Here is a 10,971-nt window from a genome sequence, read left to right on the forward strand (position 1 = left end):
AAACACCAACTTTCTTAACATCTAATAATATCCCTTTTTCCCTTACTTATGGAATGGGGAATAATGAGGGTTTATCTATTAAATTTAATTGTCTGAAACTCCCACATTAGCCAAGAAATAAACTAATTTATTTTTATGTCTCAAGACATGGTGAAATTTGTATTATGAACTTTTTAAGAATCCATAAAAAAAATCAATTCACAATAGCCTTCAAGAAAAAATGTTTTGGGATTTTTTTCCTAATCAATATTTGAATAATTATCCTATAATTTTGAATAACTGATATTTTTTATATCCTCATTTTGGCTAGCCTCAAACTATATATTAGAGCATAATATTCGTCTTGATTTTGGATCTCTCTAGTAGGCCCCATGAAAATTTTATATCTACCAATTCACTAGGATATAAAATATCCTCCCACCAGAAACTCTTTCCACCCCTATTCTTTTTTTTATGCTCCATCAAAACATAAAATGTGACAAGACCTGGAAGAACATTGTTTGAATTCCATCTGTGAACATTGAATTTTCCGAGTAGTTTTGGGAGACATTTTCTTACATGAGGAGAAACAGGGTAAGGCGAGGGTTGAAGAAACCACTTTTTTCATATTCATCGAAAGCCTTTAAACAAAGGGAGTACATTATTGAGTTCCAATGCTTTTTCATCATGGATATTTACCTCAAAGACACTTCTTGGACCTTATAGATATTTTCTTCAAAAATAATTATATTATAGGCCAGTGAAATTTTCCAACAAATAAATTTTGGAAGAGATGTCCAAATCTATTTAGAGGATTTACCTTGAAAATATCCCATGCAATTTCTGTTTCAAGACTCCAAGAAAATTTGTTTACAAGATGGCTAAATTACTTTTAGAACTAAAGACTAGAGACTATTATTCCAAACCACTTTTTTGAAATTACATTCTAAAAATAATAGGGAATATTTTATTTCTAAGACCGGCACATAGGGCATCAAGAAGGACCAAGAATGTTCCACTTTAAAACACTTTTTCTTGTGAGTATTTTCCAATAGACAAGGGACAACCAAAATAAGTTATCTTTAGTATCACCATTAGCATGCCAAGTGTTTCTCCAAACCAAATATTTGGGTCATTCTCATTGAGTGAACAATAAAGCTAAATATCCTTCTTTCACTGAATATTCTATCCATTTCCAGCCCTAGGAGTACTCCCCATCCTAATTATTAGAATAAAACCATGAGATCATTTCTTAGAGAGTGGATATTGATTAAGTAATATAATCAAGTACTCCTTGAAAATATCATATTTTCTACCTTCCATATTCGTCTCAGATCGAGATTTTAGCAAATGAGAACCTTTCCTATTAAGATAGATAAGTACTAAGAGGAGAGAGGGAAAAAATGTCTCCTAAAGGAGGATGACCCATGATACCAATGCTCTAAATATTAATTTATTTTCCATTGTTAGGGATCCAAGTTAAATACTCCGTTACTAGGGGAATTGATGAAGATATTAGTTCCCAAATTGATGATCCTCCTCTAACTAATCTTAGAGAATCAACGCCTTTCACTATAATCCCCATGGAATATTTATGACAGATAACTAATTTCCACCATTCTTCTTGTGGAGAGATCAGTATCCAAACCAAATTTTCACCCATAGTTATCTCATCTTGAAAGGGTCTTGAATTCTGGCCCTCCATATTCAAAAAAATTCCCATTTAACTAGATGGAATTTGTTTAATTCAATTTCCCCCCTTGCCAAATAAAATTGATGATATTTTGATATTTTTTTTGAATAATCATGTTGGCTTAGTGGGTCATGACCCAAGTTCAGCATTAAGTTAGCCAAGCAAATCCCTACACTACTAGCCCTTTCGGCGTCAATCCATGGAACACGGACTGAAGTCTCACCCGAAGTAGTATGGGGAGATGCTAGAACCAAGTTTCCACACCCAAAGATGGTTATGATGCCGTTTTGAACCCCTCTATCTATCTTCACATAGATTGATAAGCCCTCGAGGCTTATCGATATAACTTCCTCTTACCAGCCTCTAGACCTTCGCGAAGGTCTACGACTATCTTTCATGGACCCTAAACAAATGACTCAACCAATTACATGCCTCTGTAATCACTCCTAAGTCTGTTATTATCCATATCGGCTTAAGTGTCTAATATTTTTAGCATACATTAAAATATTCTTCGCGTAGTCAGATATTATTACTTGCGTTCATATAACAATGTAAAATTGATCTGAAAATAACTCGTGAGTGATCACAGTTAATTAATTAATGAAGGAAGGTATTACAAACTCATTTTTTGGTGTGTGTCTATGTCATCTTAGGCAATGGATCGATAAGATTGCAAAATACACAGACACTGGTTAACAATAAGAGAAACACAACAAGCAAAACAGAACACAACAAAATTTAATAAGGAGTTCACCCAATCCTCCTGGGCTACGTCTCTGGTCCAGCTTTCAGTGGTGGCCTTCTTTTATTGTGCCTTTGAGCAGAGTTTTTACAATGAGGAGCTCGAATTGAGTCTCTTGGAACAGATGATTCTTAGTAGGGTGGTTCTTGGATTCCCCAAGCCACTAGAGTTCACAGACTCCCCCTTACCAAGTTTCAACCTCAACTGGTCTTAATGGGACAAGTCCAACTTGGTACTCCATTCCCGACAGATATCCTCACAAGGATTGCTTGAACCTCTCAAGCCTGGTTCTGTCTGCTCGATGTTGCCTTAACTCTGCAGGTCAGCTCGGCTCTCTGTTCTCTGCTTCTGTTTCTCTCTCGACTGTCTTCTCTTTTTCCACCATCTTCGCTTTTCGCTTCACTCGTCTTTTGTTCTCCGTCTATTCATGGCTTAAAGCCAATCTGTATCATGATTGTTCGCTTCCTCTTCCATCTCTTTGGATCGCCTGCTGTTGTTTGCTTGGAGTTCCCTGCCTCTGCGTCATCACCACTGTGTAACATCTTACAAGGAAGTGGCCACTTGTCCTCTTACGAACTGCGCCAGCTCTTTCCTCAAACGGTTTGGTATTTCGGTTACTCTGTGTAATGATTCATCCACCAACTCAGTGGTCAAATCAGACTTCAATCTTTTATATGCCACAGCTTAATTCTCCCTCAAGATCCAGTCATACATCGGGTGCAATCTCCGCCATTAGATCTGGAGCCCCCAGATCCTACAGTGTTCGCTCTTATCGTGTGGTTGACTTGCTCGGACATTAGCCCGCAATGAGAGGTAGTTTTCTCTCTCATCTGCCGGACACGCATCGTTCATTGTATGGCATCATTGGGTCTCCTGACAATTCTGCTTACCACTCAAAATGCCTCCGATATTCCGCCGGTTCTAGAGCACGGGACCCACCTGTCATTTTAGCGCTTTTCCCATAGTTTTTGGCTTTCATTGTGACCGAGCGCTTGGGGCTATTTCCTTCTCGAGGGGTTTTTCCCAGTGATGTGCTATTAGTGCTTAGCGCTTAGTGCTAATCGCGCATCAGAAACGGCCTCCGTTTTCTGATCCAGACTTCCTAACTACTAGTTTGCGTCCTGCGCGATCTCTAAGGGCCTCGGTCAGCGCGCTTTGACCGAGGTCATCGTCATTCCTTGCTGGCTACAAACTGCCACCATCTAGAGGTCTTCCTAATGGCTCATTGTTCACAAGTTTCTTGAAGTTTGTCATGATTTGATACAGTCATAGAACTATGATAATCTTTCTTGGATCTAATTCTGATCACAGCCTTCCCACTGAAAAAGCTTTTGGACCACCAAAAGTTGTTTTTCAAGCATTGACTGAGAGTACAATTATCTCACTTGTCCAATCTCTATCCATTTTGCACTGCTTGGCTTTGAACCATTGAGCCCCACTCTAAGGTACTCAACATCTCCCATGCGTGTCGTTCTGACCTTCCTGTCCAGAACTATGTCTTCCTGCAATTCATTAAGATATTCAGGTAACAGGTCATCAATAGAAGGCAATTGACTCTGCTCTTCAGGATCCTCAATTAATGAAGGTTCAAATAGTCTTAAGTTGTCTGCATTTACAACTAAGTAGATGTGCATGTAAGCTCGTAAATCAAGGTGAAAAACGTTCTCACCAATTTTCTCAAGTATCTTCAAAGGTCCATACTTAATAGGTTTTAGCTTTTTACCTTCACCTTGCATTCTATCCTTGCTGATATATAGCCAAACTTGATCACCAACTTGGAAACTATGCTCCATCCAATGCTTTCATGCCTTGCCTTATATTTGGCTTGGCTCTTTTCCAGTTGTTCCTGTACTGCCTGGTGGATCTCTTGGATTTGTTCAATGAACCTAGTTGCCTTGTCCACATCACTGTGTCCATCAACTGTTGTGTCCTTACCAAAGACAAAATCCAAAGGAGACCTTGGTGTGAAACCAAAACAGGTCTCAAAAGGAGATCTCTGTGTAGAATAATGTTTTTCTCGGTTGTAAGCATGCTGCACATAACACAAATGTTCATCCCAAAGCTTAGGATGCTTGCTGTAATATCCTCTGAGTAACTAGATTACTATCCTGTTTACCACTTCTGTCTGGCCATCGGTTTGTGGATGGAAAGTTGTGCTTTTCTTCAGTTTGGTGTCCATCAATTCCCACAGACTTGACCAAAACTTCCCCACAAATCGGGTGTCTTGATCAAATACAATGGAAGTGGGTAATCCAAAATGAACCCATACATGTTGAAAGAACAATTTTGCAGTTTGTTCAACTGTAATCTATTTACTACAAGGTATCAAACTACACATTTTGCTGAACCTATCCACAACAACATACAAATAATCATGACCTTTCCTATATTTGGGTAATCCTCCAACAAAATCCATGGAAATACTTTCCCAAGGATGAGAAGGTACTGGTAATGGAGTGTAAAAGCCTAGTTTTCTGTTGTTGGGCTTGCTTTTAGAACACATAGTACACCCTCTTACATATCTAGAAACTGTCTCATTCATTTTTGGCCAATAACAAAACCTTTCCAGCTGTGCAACTGTTTTACTTACCCCAAAGTGACTTGATATTAGAGAAGTGTCTGCTTCTCAAATTATCTTTACTCTTTCAGTTTGTGGAATGCATAGCTTCCCACAATGATATAAGAGTCAGTCCTTTACATGATAGTCCAATTCTTCTATTTGTTTTCCTTGACTTAAAGTTGCATATACATATTTGAAATCTATATCTTGAGCATATTGTTCAATGTAGCTCTCATGTAACACAAAATTATGCTTAAGTATAGTAGATGCATTTATAATGGGTCTAGATAACATATCTGCAACTTTATTGTGTATGCCCTTTTTATATCTGATGACTAAATGAAACTGTTGTAGAAAACCCATCCATCTATAGTGTCTTGATTGTTGCAACTTAGTTTGGGAGTGTAGATATTGAAGTGGTTGATGATCAGTATGTATTATTGTCTCTTTTCCCATTAAGTAATGTTTCCACTTTTTCACACTCTGTACTAATGCATACAATTCTTTATCATATGTAGGATAGTTAACTACTGCAGAATTAAATGTCTCAGAATGATAACATATGGGTTTACTGTGCTGTGTCAACACTGCTCCCATGGCATAGTCACTGGCATCTGTTTGGATCTCAAATGGTCTTTGAAGATCAGGTAGTGCTAGTACTAGTGCTATACTAATCTTTTCTTTCAAGGTGTTGAAGGCTTTCTGCTGTTTGCCTCCCCACTAAAACAACTTGTTCAATCCTATTAACGCATGTAAGGGAGCTGCAATTAAGGAAAAGTTAGAAATGAACTTTTTCCAATATTGTGCTGCTCCTAAGAAGCTCCTAACTTTTGTAGCAGATTTGAGTTTAGGCCAGTTTACAATGACTGCCACCTTAGAGGGATCGATATTCAATTCACTACTCCCTACTATATGTCCCAAATAATTCAAAGATGTTTTGCCAAATTCACATTTTGAGAGTTTAACATAAAGTTTTTCTCTTTTCAAAACATCTAGTGTCTGCTTAACATGCTTTAAATGTTCTTCCCATGTTTTTCTAAATATCAAAATGTCATCTAGATACACAATAACAAAATCATCAAGAAAAGGTCTGAGTACATCAGTCATTATTCTCATGAAAGTAGCAGGAGCATTAGTTAAGCCAAAAGGCATAACCAGCCACTCATACAATCCCTACTTTGTTTTGAAAGCAGTCTTCCATGCATCTTGTTCTGCAACTCTGACCTAATGATATCCACTATGCAAGTCTAACTTGGAAAAATAAACAGCTTCTTTCAATTGATCCAACAGATCATCTATGCGAGGAATGGGATAACGATTTTTGATGGTTATCTTATTCAGTGCTCGATAATCAATGCACATTCTCCACAAGCCATCTTTCTTTCTCACCAAAACAATTGGAGATCCACACGGTGATGTGCTAGGTCTGATGAACCCCTTCTCGAGCAACTCCTACCCACGCTTCTTGATTTCATCATTCTCTAAAGCGGACAACCTGTACATTCCAATGTTAGGCAATGGAGAATCTTGCTGCAAAATAATATCATGCACTATTTCCTTTTTGGGTGGTAGACCTTTAGGTTCTTGAAACAAGATATCATACTCTGAAACAATTTTTTCTAAATCAGCTTCTTTTTTAGCATCACAACCCTCGAATACATTGGTTTTATCAGGTTTCTTTTCCTTTACAACCATCAGTAAGAATTGTTTGCATGAATTTATCATTTGTTTCATTTGCCCTGAGTTTATGAGAGTATAATTATTCTTGAGCTTATGAGCTCTTACAAAGTATTTGATTCCATCTTTAACAAGTAAATACTTGTTCTCAGCTCTATAGAAAATAGCTTTTATGTCATACAAGTAATGACTTCCCAAATCAATTCCACATATATCCAAAGGAATTATGTCTAACTTAACCTCATCTACAAATGCTGACCCAAAAGAAAACTTGAGTTTGCATTGTCTAGTCACTTGTAGTTGTGCTTTATCATTTAACCATCCTGATGGGTATGGTTTCTTGTGAGGTGTGGTTAGTAATCCCAACTTCTTTACAATTGCTTTAGAAATTAAATTTACTTGTGAGCCACTATCAAACAAAGTATCAATCTTTGGATATTTGGACATAACTCGAATATGGAAAAGCTCATGTATTTTTCTCTCATTTTCTTCATCAATATTAGATTGTGCAAAATTACTAATAGATGCTTTAGGATTCTTACCTTTTATACCTGTGGCTACAATACTTGTTTCATCTCCTAAGTTTGACCCCAAATATTTCTAAATAGCTACAGCCTTCTTCTTCTTGCCCTCGAACTTCTTAGGCCTCAGCTCCGGATGTAGAATCCAACAGTGCTCATCATCATGCCCATCCTTCTTACAGTGAGTGCATGAAGACTTGCTCTTCTGTGCAGTGTTAGCCTTCCTTGCTTTCCATTTCTATTTTCTTTTCTCCTTATTCTTGCTTGCAATGGGTTGGGATGATCCCCCAAGTTTTGGATTTCCATTCTTTCCTGTAGCTTCTAGATGAGTAGCTTGTACAGATACCTCATCTATACTAGTGGGATTAAACATGAGGATAGTATGCATCATGTAGCTATGTAGACCACCGATGTACTTCAACAGAGTCTCAGGTGAGTCTAATGAGATTCCTAGAATCAATGCTCTCTTCCTAAATTCTTGGGTGTATCCTTGTACACTTTGTCCTTTCAACTATTGAAGAGTTTGCCAGCTCATCATGGCTTGTTGCATGTAGGCCAATGGATAGAACTGCTTTTTGATTGCAGAAACAAATTCACTCCGGATAGAAATAGCCTTACCATGTCTCTTCATGTCAGCTTGGGTCCTGCCTTCCCACCAAACCAAGGTAGTGCCTCCAAGGCATAGGCTTTCCAGCTGAATCTTGCTCTTGTCTGAATTGATACTCTGCACTCTGCAATAAACATCAATTTGTCTGATCCAATTGTCCAGGTTTTCTGCATTCAACTCTCCGTCATATATAGGTAAATAAAATTTAACATCTAACTTAATCAAAGATGCCTTCTTTTTATGTTTAGGGCTATTAGGAGGTGTGAGAAAGATTTCTTCTTTCCCTTTGCCTTTTGAGTGGTCATAGAGGAAAGACTCATCTTCTCCTTTGTCTTGTTTGGAGCCTGATGCATTTTCATCCTTGTGTTTTCTAAAATCCTTATATATTTCCTCTACCATGGATCTTATGGCTAGGAAACTATCTATGAATTGAGGGTCTGGCCCCACAAAACCTTCTTCTAACATTGTCTTCTGAGGATAGACTCTCCCAATTTCGGGATTAGTTTCGACCAACTCTCCTTCTCCTAATTTGAGCTTTGACCTAGTTAGCATTCAACAACTAAATCCAACACAAGCTTTTCTAACCTTAACAGCCAAGAGCTCTGATACCACTTGATCTGAAAATCACTCATGAGTGATCACAGTTAATCAATTACTGAATGAAGGTATTACAGACTCATGTGCTAGTGTGTATCTATGTCATCTTAGGCAACGGATCAATAATATTGCAAAATACATAGACACTGGAAAATAGTAAGAGAAAAACAGCAAGCAAAATAGAACACAAAAAAATTTAATAAGGAGTTCATCCAATCCTCCTGGGCTACATCTTCGATCCAGCTTTTAGTGGTGGCCTTATTTTATTGTGCCTTTGAGTAGAGTTTTTACAATGACAAGATCGAATTGAGTTTCCTAGAACAGATGATGCTTAGTAGGGTGGTTCTAGGATTCCCCAAGCCACTAGAGTGCACAGACTCCCCCTTACCAAGTCTCGACCTCAACTGGTCTTAATGGGATGAGTCCAACTTGGTATTCCATTCCTGACAGATATCCTCACAGCGATTGCTTGAACCTCTCAATCCTGGTTCTGTCTGCTCGATGTTGCCTTAAATCTGCAAGTCAGCACAGCTTTCTGTTCTCTGCTTCTATTTCTCTCTCTATTGTCTTCTCATTTTCCACCGTCTTCGCTTTTTGCTTCACTTGTCTTTTGTTCTCCATCTTTTCATGGCTTAAAGCCAATCTGTATCATGACTGTTCGCTTCCTCTTCCATCTCTTTGGATCACCTGTTATTTTTCACTTGGAGTTCCCTACCTTTGCGTCATCGCCACTGTGTAATGTCTTACAAGGAAGTGCCCACTTGTCCTCTTATGAACTGTGCCAGCTCTTTCCTCAAACGGTTCAGTATTTCGGTTACTCTATGTAATGATTCATCTACCAACTCAACGGTCAAATCAAACTTCAATCTTTTATATGCCATAGCTTAATTCTCCCTCCAGATCTGGTCATACATTGGGTGCAATCTCTGCTGTTAGATCTAGAGCCCCCAAATCCTATGGTGTTAGCTCTTATCGCGCAGTTGACTTGCTTGGACGCTATCCTTCGATGAGAGGCGATTTTCTCTCTCATCCACCGGACACGCATCGTTCACTGTATGGCATCACTGGGTCTCCTGACAATTCCACTTACCACTCAAAACACCTCCAATATTTCACTGGTTTTGGAGCGCGGGACCCACCTGTCATTTCAACGCTTTTCCCATGGTTTTCGGCTTTCCTTGTGACTAAGTTCTCGGGGATATTTCCTTCTCGAGGGGTTTTTCCTAGCGATGTGCGATTAGCTAATCGTACATCAGAAATGGCCTCTGTTTTCTGATCCGGACTTCCTAACTGCTAGTTTGCGTCCTGCGAAGTCTCCATGGGCTTCAGTCAACGCACTTTGACCGAGGTCCTCGTCGTTCCTTGCCAGCTACAAACTGCCACCATCCAGAGGTCTTCCTGATGGCTCATTGTTCACAAGTTTCTTGAAGTCTGCAATGATTTGATACAGTCATAGAACTCTGATAATATTTCTTGGATCTAATTTGGATCAAAAACATATAGATTCCTGCATCAATATAGCATTAAATCATAAACCCAGTATTCATCATAACATAATCACATTCATTCATAACATAAGTAAATATATCAAATGTAGGTATTTCCAGAGTAATCTTCTTTATTAATGCTTCATAACTTCTTACAGACTCAAACTACCCTGCGCACTCAGCTGCGAACTTCTACCCTAGGCCTTTGTGCACACAGTTGCAAAGCCTCTCTTCTACTCTAAAACCCTTCGCTATTTCTGCTAATGACCCATTACATTCATCATCGTCAACTAACTACTACCTTAGACTCTTCTAAGACTCTCTATTTTATACAATCCCATGGTCCGCGGACCATGGGTAGCTATTCTGAAGCTGACACAACTTACATAAAATAGAAGGGTAAAAACCTTTATGACCCTTTACATCTACGTGCTTCGTGACCACAAATTGTGGAGACTTTACACTTTACATACAAAAACTTGGGCTTTTAACCCCAAAATTGACCCTAGGGGACTTTGTCCCAACAAGTCCCCAACACAAATATGGTGACTCACCCCGAGTCACTTTGCCAGTGTAGAGATCTTAGTGCAAAGACCTCCCAACTCCACTTGCGCCACTGCAACTTCAGTTGTAGACTACATAGCTACCTTCTTGACCTTCTCCACTAGCTACTCCGTTGCTGGTCCTACGCTATCTACCTGGATCTTCTGTTGTGTATTCTGCAGGCTGGCCAACTTCTCCTTGATGGTGTTTGAGAGCACATAGGCCTCATCCATCCAAGGCCCTAATATATCCTTGAGGACAACCTCTTTTCACTGTCCTGCTTCCACCTGCTCTTTTCATAGCTTTGCCTCCTGTAGCTTAGTCAATCTTTATGTGATAGCGACAGTGCACATCGTCGCTTTGACTTCATCATACTACTGCTGCAATTCCCTTGCCTCGGTATTTAACCTCTACAAGTTGAGATCTTCTTGCATACTCATGAGGACCTCCATTGATTGCTCAAAGAGCACAGTGCATTTGGCCACCGCAACATCTACTGTAGTGACTCCATCCTTGACAACCGTCTCGCGCTATTCTCTAACCTCCAACAGAGTTGAATGTTGTG

Source organism: Pinus tabuliformis, chromosome J, assembly GCF_031772625.1.
Source record: "Pinus tabuliformis cultivar Carrire ecotype Pingquan chromosome J, CPIR1, whole genome shotgun sequence".
Lineage (NCBI taxonomy): Eukaryota > Viridiplantae > Streptophyta > Pinopsida > Pinales > Pinaceae > Pinus > Pinus tabuliformis.